At 45.9% G+C, this 21,034-nt stretch overlaps 1 protein-coding gene across 5 annotated transcripts in view; it reads left to right on the top strand.

Moving 5' to 3' along the window:
• rbfox3a (RNA binding fox-1 homolog 3a) overlaps window positions 1-21,034 on the top strand; it is a 445,121-nt gene that overhangs the window by 380,170 nt on the left and 43,917 nt on the right. The gene's annotated exons all lie outside the window — the stretch shown is intronic.

Genomic DNA, 21,034 nt, shown 5'->3' with positions numbered 1-21,034 from the left:
CAGTCCCTCAGGCCACTTTTAATCTTCGACCCAGCCGACACTCAAAATTAAAAATGCAGCAGATGCAATTTAGGAAAAGTTTAACCATGGCATGACAGAAGCTCTCAGCGTGTCACGAACACTTTTCTTTTGGGCTACTGACAGCAGGGCCGAACACAGCACAGTGCAGATGAGGTGAAGTGTTTTCTGAAGATAGAGCATTGGTGAGAACATTTCTTTTCCGCCTTTTTGCTGCCCCTCTTTTTCGCTTTTACCTAGGTGACTGTGCACATAAATCAGCACTCCAGTTTGGCCCCATTACCGAGCACTTCCTCCGCCACCATCCGGCCTCCTTCTCCTCTGCTCCGCTGCCTAAACAATGCATGAACCTCTCAAAGGGCAAAATGCTGTACCACTTAGCAAATGAATATTTTATAGTGTGTAAAACTATGTACAGCCTCCCTTTTGACTGGCCCCTTTTTTCGCCGCTCCACCCCTTGGAGCTGCTGGAGGCCCTGGGATGCTGATTGTCTCTTCCAAAGGGTCAAAGGCCATCCTGCGTCTTCCACCACATAGCATGGCTGCTCTTAAGTAGCAGTCCAATTGGATCTTTTGATAAGGCGGAGTGCTTTGGTGCATTGAATGTGTCGTAATTTCATTTAATGTAATCGAATCAAGCCCTAGGAGTCCCTTGTCAGATTACATGCAGTGCAGCCGAGTCCAAATGGGCGGCGGCAGGACTGTAAAGAGTTCAATAAAATCAGAGAGAACTTATGAGAATAATGCATCACAGAACCGTGGTTGTGGCTTCATCTGTGCCCGCCGGCTCACGTTCGGCGGGGCCATAATTCCTCCAGAAGCCGTCCTAATGCCCTGCGTTTGGGTCGGGGATCACAGAGCACTGTTCCTGGGTCAGTGGTCTTTGGGTTAATGATCTAAGTGCGGCGCCACAGCCTTCGGTATCAGATGTCTGTTTGCGAGGGATTGAGACACAACCTGATCCCCCGTCCTTTTCACACCTCTGTTTTTATTGCTTTCACCCCCCCCCCCTCCTCACATGTCTGTGTGTGAAATCCACTAAAAAACTTTTCTGTAACTTACCCACATACCTCACCTCTTTGGCCTCCATTTCCGCTTTCCCTCTCTCTCGCCATCCCATCTCTCCAATCCCCCCGTTTCTCTGTTTTTTTTCCTCCCATCTCTTTCTTTCAATTTCTCCCTCCCTCTGCCCCCTCCCTCCCTCTGCTGATCGATATTTGGGGCTGAATTGGCTGAAAGGGGAAAAGAGGCCTGTAAAATTGAGGAGACAGGCTGTTGGAGGGCAGCCAGCCTATCTCCCTGGCTTGTTTATGCTTCAGGAATGATTCCCAATACCAGATAACCTGCAGTAACGTCAGCATGTGTCTGTCTTGAGGGATGGCCATGATCCGCCAATTTCTAATTATCGGGCAGCCGACCACTTATCTGAACTGTATTTATTGTTATTAAAAATCTTGATTGCATTGCAAATGAGGCTGCTTTTCATGTTGGTTGCATGCTATAACGATGAAGAAGTGAGGTTTTTGTGTGGAGCAGCGTACAAAGGAGGTCTCTGCACCGTGGCGCTCCATATCTCTCGGTGTGTACGTGCACAAAGGGGCCCCTCGGGGAGTTTGTCTTTCTCTATTTGTGTTTGTCAGGGGATTTTTCGTGGCAAACACACACTTCATCACTTTGACATTGATTAAAAATACATGGCCCTATTCTCGAGGACAGTCGGTGCACAAATCAGCACAGTGTTCAGTTCTGGCCGTCCAAAGATTCTCCGGCTCCTTCTCCCCCGGTTTAAGCATCCAGGCCTGTGCTCGTTTAATTGCGGCGCTGCTCTGGGCAGCGTAACGGCAGCTCGCGGGGCTGCGGCTGCACATCCATCCGTCAACGCGCTCCACCAGGCTTGACTGCTCTCACACACACACACATGCATGTAATCGAGTTTAAGGCGACGCTCGGTGTGATCATCATTCTAAAAGCAATCAGAGAAACTTGTCTGCATACTCCCTGTCAGTGGTTTCACCACAAGCTGACACAGATGTTCCATTTTGAATGGACTCCTTCCTCTTTATTGTTCTGACAGTTGTTTTGCTTGCTTTTCCTCTCTGGGTTCCTACCTCTTCTTTGTCCCCCTCCTCGACTCTCTTCCTTCAGTCCCCGAGTGACTCTCTTGTTTCTCTGGCTCATCTGTTAAGTGGGAGATAAACCACAGTTAGCTTGTGTGGAAGTCTCTTCAGTGGGGGCACGGTTACATGAGACGAAGCAGCGGTCGGAGCTATGCGCTCCAGCGTGTGTTTAAACTTGCAAGCAGGAATATAAACTTGCGCTTTGTTCATCGTTGCATTTTAGTGTACCCACTTCCTCCCTCAGCTAATTCAGCCCCTCCCACTCATTTCACTCCCGGAGCATCTGGTGTGGTCATCCATGCCTAATGGGCTTACAGTGAGGCCCGTTTTCAAGCTTTGCCAGCAGAATTGTTGCTCCATCGGTTACTGTGGGGGCCATTTTGCTGGGATAGCTGGGTGGTGGTAACACAGGCAGGGCAATTAGAGGGTATATGGAGGGGTATCACATCCACTTCTCCCCCTGCCTCCTCATCACAGCTCTGGGGTGGTAGAGCTGCCGATCGATGGCTGGACCAGGACGGGGAGTGAGCTTGCTGATTAGGGAGGGATCAGTTGGAGAGCCCCAGAGAAGCCACAGCCACTTCTCCCTGTTCATTTTCCTCAGTCATTCTCACTTCACTGTCTCTTCACCTCGGACACTCTTGCCCCCATTTAAAAAAAGAAGAAAAGTGCGAGTGTGTGAGTGTGTGCGTGCTGTCTCTACCCTGACATCAGTGTGACATGGCACTTAATGGACTCTGCCATGTGAAACAAGCGCCCTCAGTTAATTACCTTGCCAAGGCCTTGGCCTTTCTGGAGCAGTTCATTCCCACTTGGGCGGAAGCTGCTGCTGTTGCATGTGTGTGAGAGTCGGTGTGTGTGAGCGCACGTAGGAGTGCGTGAGCTCTCCATTGTTGCTCTAATCCTCTGAAGTTGAATCAGATTCGGGCTCTTCCCTCTAAAAACAAGTGTTTTGTTGTCGCCTGTGCACAAATGCAGCAGGCTGAGGCTAGAGGCGAAGTGCTAACAAAGAGCCCAAGATCCAGTAAAGCTGCAGGCTATTCTGGGAGTGGAGGGCTGCTGCGGTACACTTCCTGAATAATCCTGCCTCCCTGCTTCATTCATATGTCGATTAGCATTGAGTCCATTTTATAAAAGCTCGCGTTTCACTGGAACTGACGAGTCTGTCTGCTCAGAGAGTTTTTTTTAAATATAATCAGTATTTTACACAAATGTTCTCCTGTTTCTGAGATGCAGCTTCCAGAAGGAAATCTTCATTCTTTTCCACTTACTTCCTCAGTCTTTTAAACTCTCCGCAGTCGGCCCAGCCGACAACGCGGGCGGACGTCCGAGATTCTGGGCAACACTCTCTAAAACAGGTGGTGTGGAATAAAATATTTAACAGCATTTTCTGAATCTACACACGGCGTTTAGCATCCTGTGCAGCCCGGTCCATATGCCACACAAGTAAACACATCCCACAGCCTCACCCAGCTGCACAACATGATAATGCATGTGTTGGTAAAGTGGCCGAGTGAAGCCCTTTAAGCTTGTTCAGGAACATCAACAATGAAGGCTTTGAAGCAGGGTTTACTGGTTTTATTATTAATTACCTTTCATGTGCAAAAATGCTGCATCCGCAAGTGTGAGACAAGCTTTGTGTCTCAGAGCACAGATGGAAAGGGAATCATTTGCAGCCGAAATCAACCCGCTTGTTTCCTTGACCTCCTTCTTTTTTTGGTTGTTTTTAAATCATTTAACTGAAAATCAGAGAAGAAGTGGACAAACGGCAACCACAGCGGCTGCTAAACACAGTTTAAGCTAACGCTAACCCCTCACAGATGCTACAGGTGACAGAATTACACTTAGATGAGCCCATGAATGGGTAACTCTTTACACTGAGGGTGCATCAGTCTCATAAATTCACTTACGACTGCGTGCATGAGGAGGCTTTAATTATGTCGTGTAAAACTTCACGAATAGACGGTATCTCAAACGCTTTAGCAAAAACAACACAATTAATGAATTTGTTTTTTAGTCGTCATGATTCATGAGTTTTTAATTCCTGTTCGTCTTCTTCTTCTTCACGGTTAAATCTGCAGAATGAGCTAAAACTGAGCAGTGGATGTGGATTCTCACAGCCTTTATTAGCTATTCAGTCACATCTTTCAGCTGCATGTTGAACTCTCTGATAATAAAATATGACCACACAGGACATAGATAAAGCCGATTTAATTGATCAACTAATGTCTGTCTAACAAAGTCCAAAGTCTGTGATGAATTTGTGGATTTAATTCCCTGGTTTCAGGTGATTCAGCAACAGAAAGAAAGGTTCACTGTACCTGAGAGGTGGAGAAAGATGGAAATATGACGCCTCAGACTAACAGAACAGTGAAGCTGAAGCGTTCCCTCTTTAATAACAATAAATAATCAATGACTCTGAGGTGTGAGTCGTGGGTTTTAACCTTTTAATTGCAGCATTAAATCTATAATCCACTAACCCTCTTAATATCTGCTTTTTTTAAAAGTAAATAGTCCCATTTTATTCTGTATTTTTTAAATCGTGAAGCCGTTTTTTTCTTCTTCTTTAGACCAAATCGCGTTGAAATATTCCGAATCCACACTCGCCGCTCGGCGTTTTCATGATTCCATAAACTGCAGACCTAAACAGGATTAATAACCCCTGAATCATGATGAATAAGAAGCTGTTGTTGCTGCATTAAAGCGTTTCAGATCCTGCAGATTCACGTCTGTTCCTGATAGTTTGTGAGGTTTTTACATGAAATAAAGCTTTTCCATGCATGAAATCACATAAATTGGTGAGGCTCTAAGCTATTAAAGAAGAAGCTCTAAAAATAAGATTCCACATGTTGGAGCGACTAAGAATTTCATGCTGGTTTTGCGTCCCTCCATTTGCATGAAGATTCAGTTAGCTGTAACTTTCAGTGCTGTCGGCCGTCAGGAACAAAACTAATTTAGTCCGTGTTGACAAACTGCAGCTTAACAGTCAGACCTTGTAGTCCTGCTTTTTGTCACCAGGATGTTTCATATGCAGCCGCAGATTTATAGCCTCCTGTCCCTCGCTCCCGACGCTTCAGTGGGGCTACCCTGTGTTTATCTCTGAATTACAGGTTGGGCCTCTAAATACACTTTATATGTTGTTGTCGTCTGCTCGCTGAGATTTTCCCAGAAGTGGCAATTTTTCAGGTGAAATCAAAAAAGCGGTATCGATTGTCTCCGACGCAAGGGTTCAACTCCCAAAATAAAGTGTGGATGTGATTTGAAGGCTTGGAACTGAACTTAAGGCACTTTGATCAGGAAATCTGAGGAGGCAACAATCGTGACATGGTTGTCTTCACTGGAGATGAAAGGAGATTTTTCTCCTCTTTTTCCTGCTGTCTGTCTGTCTCCATTATGCATTTTACCGTAAACAATCTCTGACAGAAACTCCATCTCCCTTTGAAATGCGAGTCATCCAGGATTCAATCAAAGTCGAATTTGGAAGGGAAAAAGTCTCTTAATTAGTTCATTGTTTTTTTGCACTCAGTTAAGATTAAATTTCAGACACAGACGGCAGCTTTCATGTGCAGAAGTTTCCTGTGACGGCTGCTGGTTGAATATGCCTCTTTATTACTCATAAACTTCCCAATAGAGTCCACCGGCCCAAAGTTAGCGGATCGCTCCATCTCCCGAGGTGTTCTATCCGTCATGGCTGATTATACAGCATGACCTGCCAAAGCAGAGTGAGGCCTGGCTTTACCTCTGTCATTACCATAGTGTGGATATACACTACATCACTTCTCTTTCAAGCTCCCAGGCCAGTGGCAGGCAGGAAAGACTCTGGCTGCTGGGCACTGCTGCACAGGGCGTCGACCGCCTTCATTAATGATGCAGCAGACACTACCTCTTCTCTTGCCAAGACAGACAGAGGGAGAGGAGAAGGGCCCCTGAACTGAACAGCCCCATGGGTTAGTCTCTAATAAACCCCACCACCTCCCCATCCCCACCGCCCTGCCTGCAGACTCGGTCCAACTCCCCGTCTAGCTCATCCTGTTAGTTTCCAGCCACAGTCAGGCTGAAACTGAGCCGGTCCCAGAGCAGCTCAGGGGGAGGCAGGCAGGTGAGGATGAAATGGAAGGAGGAAGAGTGACAGATAGCGGTTAAGGATGCTGACCGGAGCCTCAACCGCACTTTGCCAGCCAAAGAGATAAGCGACATCCTGCTGGATTGGGGCTTGAGAGGGAAGCTGGCCTTCTTGCGCTTCCTTTCTGCATCGCCATTCATTTCTTCTCTCACGCTTCAAAGCTCCACTTCAGCAGGATCAAATTGTCAGGTTGTTTTTACCTGATGTAGCTTTTCCACCAGCTTGACTCAAGACGCAGGCAAACATCTATAATGCAGGAAAAAGGTCCCAAATTGATTCAAATCAGCCACTGATGCTCTGTGAATGTTGTGCCATCATTGCCCCATGGCCTTCCTTTATCAAAGCAGATAAATGGACCAATTTGTAGCTCTGCCTTTATTAGATAACAAGATGCTGTTATTCTGAGGGTATCACACTCCTAATCTTATGCAACCATATGAAACACAGTCCCCAGCAGTGAACACCTTAAAGGCTTTCTGGCTGCAAATGACTACCTGAACTCGCATGTTGCTTCAGAAAACAGATAAAGCTCCTTGTTGGTGCTCGGGGAACCGATCCGCAGCCCCCACTAAACTTCCAAGAGTCTTGAATTACTCCAATATTGCACCTTTAAAGGACTGCGGTTTGAGGAAATGTAAACGGAGACCAATTTAAAATTTCAGCTACCGAGGGGCTGCTTTGTGGTGGATGTAAGAGAAGAGGCGTGGTGCATCCTGCCCACATCACTGTAATTATTTGGATGGAAACAATAACCCAGTTTAGTGGAGTTTTGTGGCGCTCAGCACATATTCACATAGCGACATGACTGAAAGGTGTACGGTCTGCAGGAGATCTTACCATGCAAACTATCCCTCTTTCTCTCCATCTCTTCCCCAACCACTCCGAGCAAAGTGGCATTTCCATTTTAAGATTGCCTCCCAAGTCCCTTTGTGAAAAGAATCGAATTACGCTGAAAAGCACCAATTGATTCTTTCGGAGCACAATAGTTTTCATCATTTAAGCCAATCCCAGCAGGTTTCGCTTTTCTTCAAGTACCTATTGAGTCCGGTCCAAGGAGTCATTGTGACCATTTCATTGTTTCAAAATGGGTAAATGGGTGAATGGGATCAGGAAACATGGCTCTGAGGAACCATGTCAGAGGAGACCAGAGTGAGCGGGGGTAAGGGGGGGGGGGGGGGGGGGGGGGGGTCAAAAGTTCAGCTGGTACAAGCTCGAGGTCTAGGGTATGCATTTCATTGCTTTAACACACCAATGCTCTCGTCACTGGGTCTACCCAGGACCTGAGAGTGCTTTTTAATGGTGGCATTGGCTCATTATCACTGCTGATTTGCCACGAGGACGAGAACAGGTCCAAGCTCAAAGTAAAGCTGGTTGAGAGGCTTTTTTTTATCATGCATGGCACATTTTTGATAGAGGAGAAAGGAGGAGGAGGGAGGTTATCCTGGAGGTGTTTGATAAATGAGAACCCACCATCCAGTTCTTTGCAACCCACATCCAGGCCACCCTGTCCCCACCCAGCCCGAGCTTCTGATTACCCTTTGAGGGCGCTGTAACGCAGCCTTCGTGGCGGCAGTCTGCACACACAGCACAGCGTAGCAAAGCAGGAAGCACCACCCTAACCTCCCCCACCCCAGCAGTGATGAAAGGCAGGGCAGGTGAGGAGTTCACAGCTCCACTCAGGCTTTAATCAACTTTCCTGCAGACATGCAGTAATGTAAAACAGAGGATGAGAGGCCAATTCTGACTAACACCATAACAAGCCCTGTCCCACCCCTCCTCCACCACCACCACCCCCCCTTTCGCTGCCTTATTACAGATAGGGGGAAAAGGGGGAACATCATTTTTCCAACCCCACTCAGCAGCTTCTGACATGAGCTGCCAGGTTTGCAGGAGACGGGCTGCAGGAAGCCTCTGGACCGGGCCCAGGCTTTGTGTCTCGACGTTTTGACTGAGCTACCTGTGCTGACGGACAAAGCGAACAGAGGCGGTCTGGGGACTCAACAAAGGGTCTGAGTTGGATGTGTCGCCAGGAGCTGCTGCAAGTGATGTTCAGCCAGCGATACATGGATGAGATCCATGTGCACTGTCACACTGGCACTGGTGTTGTGTATCTGCAAGACTCTCCAGTTCCCTGCTGGAGGGATGCCAGTCTGATGAGCTGGAAGCTTGGCAGATTTTTCTTTACTTTTATTTGAGGGGGGGGGGGTTCAGATTTGACTTTTTTTTCTCCCTCTCCTCATCAGCAACACACAGAGACACAGTATCTGGCATCTCCTTCAAGGCTCTACTTTTAGCTGTGACACAGGCACTGAAAGTGTGTGAATCATGTGTCGGTGTAACAGCTGTGGTCATGCCCCCACCTGCTCATGGCCACCGACTTCAATTTTATCCCTTTTCTAAAGGCAACCCTTCCCTGCAGCTATAAGAAAATTAGACTTGAGCCATGACAGTGACCTGCTCTGTTGTGAGCACCGTAAAATCAAATATACGGATGAAAGTCTAAAAATACTCAACCTTACACGCCACCTTGGACCTGAACAATTCATTTATTTCTCGATATCGGGACAATATTTGGACGTAAATCTTTAAAAGTTACATATTTTCGTATGTGAGTGAGTTGAAGCATGATGAATGTAAAGTTAATCTAATGTAAATTCATGTGGTCTGTAGCGTTTTGTGTGAAGAATGTGATTCTGTGACCCAAATACTGCAGGAATTTGAGTTAAAACACCTAAAACATGCAGCCAGACGTAAAATAATATCATCTGCAGTGGCTAAAAGTCTGTATCAGGTTACAGTGTTTAGCTGTCACACTTCAGGATGATTCTGATCTAAATCACCTCTCCGTTAGCACACAGCCTGTTAGTTTTAGTTCTATCACATGATTTAATAACTACTTTAAAAGAACTGGCAAAATGAGATTAACTCAGATTTTTTTGTCACTATTTTGTACCGATCACTAACAAATGCCCCCTGGTGGCTGTTTGTATGAACTGCAGCTACATGTTGAATCTATAATTAGATTATTTCAACCCTTTTAAGGGTCCTACAACATCTGCGTAAAAACACTAGTTGGCAGGAGAGTTTTTAAGCCATAATAGGCTAATTTAATAACTACTTTAAAAGAACAATCAACGTCTAATAAAATTAGATTAACTTGTCAAGCTTTTTTTGATAAGCCAACGTCACTATTTTGTACCGATCACTAACAAATGCCCCCTGGTGGCTGTTTGTATGAACTGTAGCTATACGTTTAATCTATAGTTAGATTATTTCAACCCTTTCAAGTGGTCTAAAACATCTGTGTAAAAACAGTAGTTGGCAGGAGAGTTTTTAAGCCATAATAGGCTATTTTTTATCATTTCTTTGATTCCTATTGGCTCTCACACCCTTTACAGCATTAATTCCAACCAACCCGAAGTATCATCATCCATCCAACAGACAAACTAACACATCCAAGACCCTGTTACTTCATAGATCAAACAACTAAAACCCCAAATCCAAAAAGTGTCGGGACATGGTGTTAAGATAAAAAAACATGAATAAAATTAGTTCTAAATCTCATATTTTATTTACCACAGAAAATATATCAAATGTTGAAAGTAAAGTGTTTTACTATTTCATTACACGCACACATGTGTGAGAAATCTTCACCCTTGGAACAGAAGATCAGTTCGATTCCCAGCCAGGGTTCGCCTCCAGCAACCTCGATACTAGAAACAAGAAGAAGGAGCATGAGAATCTTTAAAAACACCGAGGGCTGAAGGAGGAAGTTGAAAAGATGTGGGAATTGAAGGCAGCAGTGGAATCGGTGGTAGCTGGAGCCCTCGGAGCCCCGAACTGGGAGAGTGGCTCCAGCAGATCCAGGAGCAGCTCAGATACTGAGGAGAACTTTAGGCTCCCAGGTCTCTGGTAAAGGACCCCAATGTTTTCAGTCTCATATATGAATAGTATAAATGCAGAATTACCACCGCAGGGCACTCATTTTCAGCCATGATCTGTGTCACTTTCAACATTTGATATGTTTCCTAACGTTCTACTGCATATTAAACAAGTGGTTTAATTCTTTTTCTTTACATTTTACGCAGTATAAACCCTTTTTTGACTTTAAATATGATCAAGAGAAACATACAAAGAGACTCGACCACTTATCAATTCAATTTTAAGCCACAAACTTTGAGTTAATTTGAAAATGAAGATATAAACGACTTAAGCAGAAGAAACAGGTGAGCTTTAGTGGGTCTTCTTTTGTTTCTCTTGAACAAACTACGCAGCAACCGTCAAGATGGAACAAAATTAGCAAATGTTTAACATGTCTGACTGATGGAAACCAACAGATTCTTTGAGAACATGTGTGATCCATCTCTAACCGGGGGCTCACACCAAAAGCATCGTGAGCGGCCAGCTGCCGTTCATTTTCAATGTAAGCTGGCGTCGATGAGCGGCCGGCGTTGTGAGCTTCAAGAGCTTCAAGAGTTGAGAAAGGCTCAACTTTATGCAAATGAGCAGCGACGCTACGCAACGACAGCCAATTAGGGCCGATCTGGATTCCGAAGGCTGAAAAAAGGCGGAAAAAAGCAGAAAAGGGCGGAAAACGGCAGAGCACAAACACAAAGAAAAAGATTATTAAATATGGCTGCTATTTGAAAGCCCCGCCCCTTTCGGCCCCTTTCGGCAGCAGAGGCGGCGGGTTGTGAGCTTTTGGTGTGAGCGCCCGCTTAGAGATGGATGGATCGTACTCTTGGCCTTCTTTGTGTTTCTTTGTGTTTGCTCTGCCGTTTTCTGCTTTTTTTCGCCTTTTTTTTCCGCCTTTTTTCCGCCTTCGGAATCCAGATCGGCCCTAATTGGCTGTCGTCGCGTCGCATCACTGCTCATTTGCATAAAGTTGAGCCTTTCTCAACTCTTGAAGCTCTTGAAGCTCACAACGCCGGCCGCTCATCGACGCCAGCTTACATTGAAAATGAACGGCAGCTGGCCGCTCACGATGCTTTTGGTGCGAGCCCCCGGTTAGAGATGGATCACACATGTTCTCAAAGAATGAAAAGTGGAAGCTGTTGGTTTACCATCCACAAAAAATGCCACTTTGCCCGATCGGTCATGAGCAGCGATCACTTCCACCCCCCCGCCTCCCTGCCAGGCCAACGCCATCAGGCCCTGGTGGCTGCTTTCGTCCTTTTCTCTCTGTAATGTAGTATTTCATGCTTTCTCGGCTGATCTGCTCGATCAGCAGTATTCCCTCTGCACCTCCCCCCCCCCCCCCGTTCTGCCCGTCCATTTCCTCCCTCCATTGGTTTGACACACGGCAAAGAGCAGAGAAGTTGCTTCTCACTGAGGTGGATTCACTGGAAGTTTGGATCATGATGCGCGTATTGACTTTCCTTCGCCTCCCATCTTTGAAGCTTGTCTTAGAGTAATGGGAATAGAGAGAAATGTCAGATTGACCAGAAAACTATATTATCCTTAATTCCAGTGCTCTTTATCTAAGTAAATGAATTCTCCACGTTTTCGCCGAACAGTTTCTTTAATGTTGACAAATACTTAACTGTCACACAGTCTTTATAAAATAGTGTATTTTCCACCAAAGGTGGTGAATTAAAGTTTTACTGAAACAGTGGAGGAGAACTTAATATGTAACATGAAGTTCCTGGATGAGATCAGATATAATCCTTCTGCTCTTTCCCTCCATCGTTGGATAAACACAGACAATCTCCAAGCTCTCTTTATTTATATCCTTAAGACCAAACCCAAACCTTGACTGTATATTTTTCTTTTGAAGATCCCTTCCATGGATTACGGTGCTCCTAATTGACTCAATTATCCTGTCCAGCCAAAGTTTGAAAAGTAAAGTGTGGGCTGTGAGGATTTTTCTGGCATTAAGTCGTCATTGAGGGGGCACGCAGGCCCAGTGTATTTACTGCCAGAGCCCACGTTTATCCGACCTGATGCCTCTAATGCGGGTATCAATCTCCACAACGCGTTCTCCCTCCAATATGGGTCGTGTCATCCCTGGTTAGTGGAGTCTCCTGATGAAATTGTCCAAAACTCCACCGATCAATCAGGCTTGGCGAGGGATTGATTTTCTTTCATCTTTCTCGTCTTCTCTTTCTCTTCTTGCCCCTCTTGAATCCGAGGCCTCCGCTGTTTCTCGGTGTAAGACGAATGTCGCACAGAGGGTAGAAGAATGGCGCGCTTTGACCCACATCTTTATATATATATATATATATATATATGTCTTCTTCAAAGCCTCTTGACTTTGGTAACACGACCATCTAGCTTCCAGTGCGATCTGCAGCTGTGAGAAAAGGCAGGACTGCCCCCGGTTTCCCTCTCCGGCTGGGGAAGGCACAGCCTGCCGGATCCACAGCCCCCACCCCCCATTTCTATGGGCCTCACGACTTTCCCCATAATGAAATATTCACAGGTCACTGGTTCCCTGAGAAATGATGGGGGTCAGTCAATTGCTTTTCAGCGAGTAATTTTCTCCCCCTTCAGCTTGTCGTGTTGACAGTCATTAGCGCAGGAGGAAGGCTGGATCGAAGCGCAAGTGTGACACTTGTCAGACAGTAGCAGTCTTTAGCTTCTCTGCCTCTCTTTTTATTCCCCACAACCTTTTCTTCCTCTACTTTATCTGGCTTTTACGCTCCTTTTTTGTGCAGCCTGCTGCTTTTCAGCTTGAAGTCAGCTGGATAAATCATCCCACTGCAGGGTTTCTTCCCGTTTCCTCCAGCCTCTATCCCCCCCCCCCCCTCCTCGCTCCTTTTTTCGAGTTGGTTAATTCCATCCAAAAAATCCCCTTCGTATTACGGTAAAATGACCTGCTTGTTTTCTTCTTAACGTCTCTTTCTGTGTTATGAATCGCTGTGAAATGAGGCCATCAAAAGCCAATCAAAAGAGACACTTCAGATTTGGAGATTGGTGATTAGACCTCCGGAAATCCCGGGGAAAGTTTAGCCAAGGCTCTTTTTTCTTTATGACTCCCAGCGACCTTTAAAGATATTAACATTTGACATGATGAATGGCGCACAGAGGAGACAGAGACTTTTCCTATTAACCAGCCCCCCCATCTCTCTGTCCTTAAAGGTGGAGAGAGAAAGGGAGTCGCAGTGACACGCTGTTAAAAACAATGCGGGCTGTTTGAGTGGGGGTCTTTGCTGGTAAAGGCACTGCAGATGGCCAGCCTGACCCCGAGGAAAACTCCAATTAGCGAGCAGTAATGGCTGGGCCTGGTGCCTCGTGTCTGCAGGCAGTCGCCGCTCTGACCCTAAGGCCTCACATTCCCTTGTTCTGCTGAGATGTGATGGAGAGCTGCGCAGCAATCTGTTTCCATTGTGTCAGCTGCCACATAGCAGCGCCCTGACACACACGTGCACGTGCACGCACGTCTGTGTGCTCAGGTTGCACCAATATATCTTGCTGATTCTGGTCTTTAAATACCTGCTGGATGTCACCAGACAGGCTGATGGCGTTAAAGCGGCATCATGAGCTTTGAGTTTGGCTCAGTTTGGCGGTTCTGGTCCTGAAGCACGTTAAAACTTGCATGGATCCAGATGCTTTGTGCTCCACCCTTGTTCCTGGATCTCTGACAGGCTCTGGTGTGGCTGCAGGTTGTAACTAACGTACACCTCTTTAATATTCTTATTAATTCCATGATAAATAAATCCTGCCCCATGGCTTCTGTTGATTAGCTTAAAAACGGATTTAGAGTCAGAACTTTTACATCCGGACCAGGTGGCAGCATCTCCTGCCTGATCCGGAGCTCTAAAAGCTCCAGCTGCCTTTTAATATGAACTGCATCTCACCCAGAACAGACATTCTGACATATTTCACGGGAATGTAAGGAAGGATTCCAGCTCTGAGATGTACTTAATCTACATTTTAAATGTTGTTACCTTGCTTTCCGGAGCAAAGCCTGTTTCTTGGGGTTTGTTTTGCATAGTTTTCGGTCATAACGAGCTCTGGGAAGCAGATTATTACATTTCCTCTCTGCTCTTCCGCTTTGCATCATGAATTGTTTTCCCACTGTTTGACCGTCCAATCAACACATCTAATTATGTCTCAAAATTAAATCCGAGCCGTAAAAATCCGCTCGGAAAGAAAGAAACTGATCAGAGTTTTTGTTTCCGGGTATCCAAAGTAAAAGAGCAGCCACGGACTCACACAGACGTGCAGCATCTCGTGTCCCCAGCAGCACCGGCACATCTAACCTGAACACAATAACGGACCCTTCACAGCCAGCTTCCTTTTCTCATTTCCTCGATTATGTGCCTGAACAAAAAAAAAAGACTGCAGCTGCTTCTTTTCCAATAATGCAAATCAATGTTTTCAAGCCACTGGTTTTAGAAACAAATTCTCTGCACTCTGTCCTCAACTGTAGTAATTTCCCTCTGAATAAAAACATGACAACTTTATTTATTTCTTTACTTCTTTGGCTGCTTGTTTATTCATTCATTACTTCTTTTTTTCTTCCTTTTGGATGCGCGTTTTGCTGAGTGTGCAACCTCTTTTCCAGGCATCGCCCCACAGTGCTCTCACACGGTCTTGCATGTTAACGCTCGCTGCAGCCTCGCTTTAACGCCAGCGGCCACCAAGGAGCTCGGTTAGTTAGGGGGAGAAGTGCTTAGCTGAAGGGCACGTGGGCTGGAGATGGTGGAAGTTAATTTACCTGCCAACACTCTGTGAGGAATTATATTCAGCAGCTGAAATGTCTCGAAGTTTCAGCTTTCTGCTGCCACTGATAACAAATGTGTGCCCCTCTCAGTGAAAGCTAGATTTTAAGTCATTCTGTTGTGAAAGGTTTTGAATGAGGTGTCACATGAGGCTTGGATCTATTCAAACCGGCTTTCTTGGCCTCTTCTTTCAGCCTCGTGGCTCCTAAAACTTCTGCTGTTCCCTGCAGCAGGACAGCAGATGTTAGAGTGAATGACCATCTCAGCCAGTGTCTTATAAACACTATGAGACGTTTGTAGGATCAATTCACAGTGAGAGAAATAAAAGAGCATCAAACCGGACATATTTGACTAAATCTGTGACATAATGTGGTCAAAACAACACAGAAGCTCTTTTTTTCACCCAATCATTTACAAATCTAGTCACGTGGCTCATTTCAGCGACTCAACAGACTCGTTATCTTCTTCTTTTGACATCTGTAGTACTTGATAAGCCTTGAAGCACGAGAGAAATATTCGACATACCTGGATGGTGGACAGCTGGTGGGCGGCTGATCCCTCGGAGGAAGTCGTGTTGTTAATAAACGCCCTGCAGCCGGTTCGCACGTCGCTGAAAACACGCATCAGCTCCATTAACTCCTTTTAGCCTCTAACATTAGGAGCTGTTGCTTATATGAGCAATATTTCACCAGTGTTTGTTTTTCTAACAGTCTTTACTGGCGTTGTACAAACGGTGCGTTCACTGACGGATGGAAAATCAGAATTTCTACCTTCCGACTGATAAAAAAACATTAAAGAAGACCAATTAGAAGTCAGATCTTCTCACTGGGGAGACATATTAAACCACGAGCTGGAACATTAGCCCGTTTATTTCTTTAATTAATGAAATGACTAATGATGAGGTCTGATGTTAATGCGGCATCATCTGATGATGGAGTCGGCCGAGGAGGCTGTATAACCGTTTGAAGTGACTAAACTTTACCGTGCAAGTCTGAACAGCTCACTGAATGACGCATTTTAGGACATCCGGGGCTCAAAGCAGAGTTTTTTTTACTTGGTTGTGACTTCAGACGCCCGAAAGCACAGAAAAAAGTGCCTTTTCCGTTATATATGTTCAAGGGGAAAACGCTAGCTTGGAATCCCTGTTCCACCAAACTTTCTACTTAAAAAACCAAGTGATGATTAATTAGGAAAGATGGATCTCTGCTTCCGTCTCTCTGTTTCTGTGAGCCCACCCCCAGCCGCCAAGGGGCCGTGTGTTTATAAAGAGCTGAAGAGCAGCAGCAGAGCTCTTTCAAAGATGGTTTGATCTTGTTTAGATTTAGATAAACATGACCAGAATGCGAGCGGCCTTTCATATCATCCGTGTGTGCGTGCGTGCTGATTATTTCACGTGTAAACAGGACCTGCTGTGGATCACTATTACAGCTTGTGTCAACATGTAAACATTGCGCAGCATCAATCTTGCACTCAGCGCAAGTGGACAGAGCTATTATGTTAAAAGCCCATTTGCCCGACATGTTCTTACCAAAGATGGCCTCCTCTCGCGGTGGGAGGAGCCTCATCCAGAAAGTATCAATAAGCTCATTGATTGATTGATGGTCCCTTGTGATTTATCGATCCGCCTCGGCTCCAAATGAGCTTCGAGTGCTTTCCTGCCCCGAGGAAAACACGCACACATCCACACGAGCCCTGTAATGAGAATTCACCGACTTATTTTGAGCTGCACGGCAACGCGTAACCACCCCCCCCCCCCCCCCCCCCCCAACCCTTCTTTTTTTCCAGGGGAGAGATGTACTGTTTGAAATTGAAAATGAAAATTGTTGCACGGTGTTGTGTGCTGTGAGATTTGGAGAAAGATTTCACTCAGGCGGAGCACTTTACCCGATAACTGTACAAAGTCAATCTCCTCCTCCCGAGGTTTTTAGGTGGAGTTTCAGGGCGTCCTTCGGTAGTTAAAAGTGCATCGGCTGGTGGGATGTGTAGATTAATGCAGTGGAAAGCCATCCCTCAAAGTGCTTAGAATAATTAGAGTCAGGCTTCCAACAGAATGGGCATGTCACTGGAGGAAATTGTATTTTTATTTACTGTGTCGGGTCTCCCTTGGCCTCCCTCTCGCTCTGTCTCTGCCTCTCTCCATTTGTACGGCGGCGGCGGCGGCGCTCGGTATTCAGCAGCCGGGCGTTTCTCAAAGTGTCTTAAAGGTGCTGTCAGAGCGCCTTGATGCATCTCTCAGATTTGTATCTCTGCGTGTTTCCACATGTGGGCGCACACCATTTGTATTCCGCGCCGGCATTTGCATTCAGGAGTGGATCCCAGTTCTTTAGGTGTGCATATTCACATATGTGCCGAGCTCACGGCTGTGGATGCAAATCTGCTGCATTAGCATGTGTTTGAAATCTAGCATGTGCCTCTACGAGTGTGTGCTGTGCTGGAAAGTAACCGAGTATATTTTGGTAATGGGCTTGGGGGGCTATTTTAGCATAGTTTTACTGGTATATCACCAATTTATGCATCCGAACCCTTCAGATCCACAACATTTCAGAGGAAAATATTGCTTTTTTTTCTCCCAGCTGCTCTTATTAACTTCTCTGTTGATGCAGGCTCATATTAGCCAAATGCTAAAAAGAGAATTTCTTAAAAAGCGATATTAAATGTGCTTTGATTCCATGTTGCATGCTTTTTAAAGCTCTGTGTAATGCAGTGAGTGTTCGCTGCTTTTCTTTATATATATATATATAAAATCAGAACTAATAAGATATTAAGAGACAAACATTTCATCAGCTGGTGACATAAACTGTGGATTTAACTATGCAGCTGTTTTTAGGATCATTAGATAGTGTCTCGGTAACATAAAGAGAATAATAAGACACCCAAAGCAGTGAGTTACTCGGGTTATTTGAGTGTAGATGATGCTTTTTCTGCATCTTCTGCTTCATCCTGTGGGAGGCGGCTCACCGGCCTTCGGAGGTATTTCCCATCTCAGTGGAGTGGATGCTGCTGGACAGCGAGGCGGGTCATTGATAAATTGATCAGAGTGAAATTGTGGAGTAGTGAGACATGCTCTAAATCCCTCCCCCATCGCCACACATCCCCCCCGCACACACACACTGGCGCTGGCATCAATTATTGTGGATTGCGTGGTTGACAGAGTGTAAACCAGGTGCCAGCCCTCAATCCAATTAAAGAGATTTAATTGGGGAGAATAAATGGAGTGTGTCCACCAAGTGCTGCCTTCCCTGCATTCAGAAGATTTCACCTCTTTTGAAAAGTTAGCTTTTGTTTATGAAAGAATGATTGAATCTAATAAAGCCTGGAGGTTGTTGCTTTTCCCACACCGCCCTGCTCCACAGGTCAGTAATGCAAACAATCCAATTTCTCCAGTCTGAGAGCCATGCTGGCATGTAGAAATGGGATTATTATCTAAAATTGGCCCAGCAGGTGTTTCAGTGATACGCCGTAATTTTAGGAGAGTGATAGTGTTTCACACGGCCCGGCTTTAAACTCCCAGAGATGCTTTTAAAGCGGACTTTCTAACTAATAAGTTGATAAACCTGCCCCAGTGGCGCGTTAGCATTATTGCCAGAGACCGGAGCCGTTTTCTGAATTTCCTGCATCAGCAAGTGGATGAGCCACAGGCGTGTGCACGAGCCGCAGGCGTGTGCACGAGGAGGCAGCCGTCACAGTTTGAGGAGTTCATCCAGCTAAAGAGAGGCATCTGAGGCGGTCAGGTAACGCTCAGGGTGGGCTCCACTTTTCTACACCCGGCTCTTTTCTATCCAAATTTCTCCCCGGGGATAAGAGAGTGAGGCTCATTCCTGTCGCCGCCCCCCCCCCCTCAACTCCTCACAAGGGACGGACATGCATAATTCAGGATTGTTATCTGTCTGCTGCTAACCCCTTTCTTTCCGCCCATACACACTCACACACAGATCTGCAATGAAACAGTATGACTGCACATCAATGATTCACCAGACAGAAGCGCCCTTCCTCCTCCTCCTCTTCTTCTTCTTCTTCGTTGAGGGAATCATACGGAGCCGACAGGGACTCCACAAGCATGCAACTCCCTATAATTGGAATGAAAAAAAGGGCGAGCCGGAGAAATGCTGCATCAGGGATCCGGTGAGAGGTGCTCAAACAGCCACTCAGCAGATGGGTGCCTGGGTGCCGGCGTGGGCCACTCGTTAGCCACCAAGGGAGACGAGAGGTGATGCAGCACAGTGGGCTTCCAGAGGGAGAAACACCAGGCAAAGAGGCAGATTTCAGCACCATGCCTGCTGCTTTATCCTCACAACGCTCACCTTCTTCTTCTTCTTTAAACATCACAGGAGCAAATCAGCAGACAAGTGATTGTACAAGTTTTCTCAAGCTTTGGAGAATTACCACCATTTCATCATGGATAATCACAGTTAATAACCCTTCTCATTAAGGAGACGAGAATCACGGGTCATTAATATTGTTAATATCTTCTCCCTTTCCTTCTCTTCTATCTCTCTTATTCCCCTTCTCTGCGTGCCAGAGGGAGTGGAAACAAAAGGATGACTAAAAAAGAGCTTAGCGTGACAGTGATTAACCGATCGGGGTAGATGGACTGTGATGAATCAAACTTATCTCTCAAATCTTAATAACTGGAATTAGCCCCTGATTAGATGAGCTTTGCTACGGTGGGGAGTAGTCGGCTTTATTACTTCAAAGAATCCTGCCCATGTAAACCTGTCCCTCCTTCCAGTGCAGAGCAAAGGCAAAAAAAGAAGAAGAAGAAAGAAAGATCCAATGAGGCAAATAGGCCAACGGAAGCCAGAGAGATAGATGCAAACACAAAGGGAGTCTTGGGAGAGAATGAAGAGATAATGCAGCGTTACACCTGTTCTCCTCCCAGAATTCAGTCATTATCGGGCCTTCTTCTCCGTTCATCTCCCCCTTTCACTTTTCTCCGTTTCCTAACATGCTCGGGGTCCAGTGGGAGGTGTCAAACTCTCCGTGACAGGGTCATAATGAGAGTGGCACTCTCCCACATTTGCATATGTTTGCCTTTGTCACAGCGGTCAAGGAATGTCATGTTGAGATTCCTGCATGCTTAAGTAATGACATTTCATCCCCAGGAGGAACTCTGGCCCGGGTATCATAACCCTCACATGCACAAGTGACCCGACAATCAGCTGATTCCAAAACAAATGTTGTCATTTTCATGGCGTGCAGGACTCATCTGTAGGCCTCACAGGTTTATATGACCACGGTTCTCAGCTTTTATTCTATTCCGCTCTTTATCTTAGTGATCAATACCAATCTCAAAGAAGTCGTTCAGTTTGGGAGGATTTTTAATAGAACGCGCGTCAATATCACTTTGTTCCGACGACTTCAGAAGAAGAAGAAAAAGACGAGGCGTGTGTTTTTGACGAGGTCAGAGGAGCAAACGAGTCTCTACACCCAACTGGATGCATTCCACAAGTTAATCCAAATTTTGACACCCAGTGTGGAGTAATTAGTCCCAGATGTAAATATGTGTTATGCAACAAAAGAGGCAGCGGCACTGAAACCGACAATTATCTCCTCTTATGGTGTTGGCAAAACGTTGTGGGTCTAACCATGTGTAACTGATGGCTTTTTCACAGGCCCTCCAGGCTTATTTGCCGGTGTTTTTGTTTGTTTATCTGCATTTTCGCCGCGCGGCGCCACAACCCAGACATCGCCGTGGCTGAGACAGACAGGTTCATTACATGTCACCGGAGTTCAAAGTGATCCTCTGTCTACTCTGTTTATTAAGAGGCGCTGCAGCGTCTCTAAGGTATAGGAACACTCGTAGCCGCGCCGCTAAGAGCGCTCCCATCTCGGTACGAGGCTCCGTGTGAGGCGACTCGGCTGCAGAGTAATGAAGAAATCAGCAAGGGATTGAGCAAAATGAAGTCCCTTTCTAATACCTCTCCATCCGAGGCCGTGGAGCAAATAAGTGCTCCCAATAACGAGGAAAAATCAAGTTAGAGCGGCTGAAACATATGTGACACGTGAAAACGATTAAGCCTCTCAGAAAAGAGCGAAACATGCACAACGTCGAAATTGACTCGGACGCAGAAGGAAGACACTCAGTGTTTATTTTCATGAATTGATTTCTG

The sequence above is a fragment of the Leuresthes tenuis genome, unplaced genomic scaffold, assembly GCF_036924035.1.
Source record: "Leuresthes tenuis unplaced genomic scaffold, fLeuTen1.0.hap1 SCAF_17, whole genome shotgun sequence".
In the NCBI taxonomy this organism is placed as follows: Eukaryota; Metazoa; Chordata; class Actinopteri; order Atheriniformes; family Atherinopsidae; genus Leuresthes; species Leuresthes tenuis.
The sequence above is the reverse complement of the archived record's forward strand: the minus strand, read 5'-3'. Positions and strand labels throughout refer to the sequence as shown.